This window comes from the organism of the source record quoted next, unplaced genomic scaffold (genome assembly GCF_019419815.1).
Source record: "Pyrus x bretschneideri cultivar Hongxiangsu unplaced genomic scaffold, Pyrus_bretschneideri_v1 Contig10, whole genome shotgun sequence".
Taxonomy (NCBI): domain Eukaryota; kingdom Viridiplantae; phylum Streptophyta; class Magnoliopsida; order Rosales; family Rosaceae; genus Pyrus; species Pyrus x bretschneideri.
In genome coordinates, this window is record NW_025999391.1 from 3,954,744 (window position 1) to 3,957,908 (window position 3,165).

Consider the following 3,165-nt stretch of genomic DNA (forward strand, 5'->3'; position numbering starts at 1 on the left):
GTTTGTGTACGCATGGTTTTGAATTTTCCCAGTTAATTAGTCACCAATTTCTTCGAAGAAAAATTTCCAAGCACCTTTGATTGCGACATTTTGTTACTTTTTTATTTTACAAAAAAGTGAATTTTAGGGTAAAGCTCCCTATAGCCTTTTTATCCCTCAAATCATCTTCAATAGTTAGGGTAAAAATCAAATTTTTTAGTCCAAAAAATTTAACTTTTAGTATAAAAATAGTTTTTCTACTCCAACCGTTCTAGCCTTAAATTTTAGCCCGGAATTATTAAAGAATGAATTTAGGCTATTTTTTTTGTTAAATTGAATTTTTTTTAAATAAATATGTAGACCATCGTAAATTAATTTTATAAACATTTTAATCTAAAAAAATTTAAATTCCGATAAATATTGGGTGGAGTCCACTCCGATTTCTAGGCCAAATTTTGGGAGAAATTTGACATTGGTTTAGCATTTAGCATAGCCCAAAATTATCCCTTGGGTTGGAGTAGGTTTGGGGGGAAATTTTGGAAGGTAATTTGATTTTTAGCCCACCATTGGAGTTGGTATCAGAAGAGATGGATAGTTGCTCCAGTTGTCTTTATTTTTCAAAAAAAAAAGTATATAGGTGTTTATGGATGGAGATTGAATAAGATTTGGTATCTATCTTTCTCAACACATGTGACAAATCAAGTCATTGGAGTCTCAAACTCATTACTTTGACTTACACAATCATTAAAACTATCAATCTTACCGCTATGTTATGTTAAAAATCAAACTAAACGAGTCTTAATAATTATTCATTAATAATTTAATGAATTAATTTACAACCCCTACTTTCAAAGCTATCGACTTGGCTTTTGACTAAAGTTCCAAAGGCTCCTTCAGGAATATCGAGTGAGAGATGAACGGTCGTAAAAGTATAAAAGGGCCGCATGAGATGGTGCCCTCCCTTTACGCTCTTTGCGTGCATGGTTGTAAAGTTTTCCAGTTTAGTAATCAGCTTGAAGAAATTTCCAAGCAACTTTGATTGAGGACATTTTTTTAATTTTCACACTACAAAATTACTGAGGGCTAAGAATATAGTTATTCACCAATTGAGATTGAACAAGATTTGAACTCTAACTTTCCGAGCACCAGTGACAAATCAATTCATTGAATTATAGAGCCTCAACCAATTCAGTTTGATTTCACCGTAAGAAGAAAGACAAAAAAAAGGCACATCCTCACCGGTTCATTACTTTCATTAAAGCTTACAAGTCACAACTCACAAGTCATGTCATCTCTGCATATTTTTTTTTTTACTTTTTTGACAATGTTAGGGAGACTAAATTTATAGACTAAACTTTATAAACTAAATAACATGAAAGGTGATGATTTGATTATTACTTAAGCGTTGATTAATGCATTTCTTTTTTATTGGTAACACATCATTTAGTTTGCAAATTTAATATGCAAATTTAGTCTCTCTAGCGTTACTCTTCTTATTTTCCATCCATTAGTTTCAGCTTTTGATAAGTAGACCATCAATAAAACTTAATCTTGACAGAGACAACTAACCTACACCTAGTGGGTCACTGTAGCACTCAGATTATGTACTCGTTCAACCATTACGTAAAGGGGTGGATTGCCTTTATGGTTGGGGGCATTTCTTTTTAACCCATGTCAATTCAAACCCTTCGCCTTCTCTTAATATAGACTAATATAGAATATTGCTTGTAGTTTAAATAAATAAATTTAATTTAATTATTAAAATAAAAAAAAAAAGCTCACTCTTTCTCATTCAATTTTCGTATTTTGCACGTTTTACGTACAAAGCTTTGTACATTCACAATTAGTGACCAATTTATTTCAAAGAAATTTCTAAGCACTATCAATTGATTACCATTTTATAATTCCTAAAATAATAAAAACAAGTCAATTTTACACTACAAAATCACTGAGGGCTAAAAATATAATCCATCATTATTGGAGATTGCCTAAGATTTGAAATTTATATTTCGAGGCTATCGAGAGGTCATGAGAAGGCCTAGAACTTAGTTGGAAAGTAAGTAAGAAAAACTTGTGTGGAAATGACTAATCATGTTATCTATACGAGAATAACTTTTATGCTAATGTTGATGAATCGTATTTATAAATGTATATATAATTATTAAAAAGAGTTTATCAGCTTGCCATCGAAACCAACCAATTAAAAATCAGCTACATCAGAATCGGCCGCAGAAGACGAAGAATAAATGTTAATGGTCTGCAGTCGATGTAAAACAAAGTTCGGACGGCGATGACAATAATGTTGAAAGCTGGAGGAAGGCCACCGAAGACAGTTGCTCCTTCTCATGCTGAGGAAAAGCAGCAGGCCAATTAGCGGAAACCCAGAGTACTGGAATTGGAGAAACATCTTGTAGATCAACTGAGTATAGAGGAGGTTAACTCATTGAACTCAAAGTTCAAAGAAGCAACTGAAGCTGATAAAAAGGTACTTAGAACTTTAATGTTTCCCCAATTTTCTCATCTTGAGCGGCAAAATTATGTGTGCATGTTACTTCCTGGTAAGTGTCAAATCATAACAAATATCCCAGAGACTTGGGGAAAGAAATCTTGGATGCTAGAGAGAAAATTGAATATTTCCGGGTCAAAATGCAGTTCAGCAATCGAACCTGTAATGTATCTTCATTCTTTTCTTCCTTTAGCTTGTAGCGCGACGTATAATTTTTCTCCTTAATTTTGGAAAGTTCCTAGTCCTATTGAAGCAAAGAGCCCTATAGTTTTATCGTTGTTACAAATTCGATGATTGTATAATTAAACTGGGGCTGTGCCTTTCTTTTTTCAGCCTTAATACTCTGTAATTTTTTACCCTCTCTAATAAAATTTGTTTCTCTGATCTTTGTTTGGTGCAAACAAGAACACTGAGCTTTGCCAGTGTTCGTCCAATCGGGCCGTTCATATTTTTGGCTCATTGCAGTTCAACCATTGAACAATTGCACATTTTTGTCGTGTTGAATGTTCAAACTATCGTGCTTGGTTGTGAGATTTTTACTTTGCCCTGGCATGGTGTGTTAATTAATGTCTATGGTTATATGACATAAAGGTAAATCAAGTTTTAAGGATAACAAATAGGCTATTATACACTTCCATAACTAGCGCTTTATTATGTATAAAGCATAAACAATACCAAAA

At 32.9% G+C, this 3,165-nt stretch overlaps 1 protein-coding gene across 2 annotated transcripts in view; it reads left to right on the forward strand.

Moving 5' to 3' along the window:
• Nucleotides 1-3,165, forward strand: part of LOC103949529 (histone deacetylase 19) — a 102,435-nt gene that overhangs the window by 16,690 nt on the left and 82,580 nt on the right. The window lies entirely within an intron of this gene.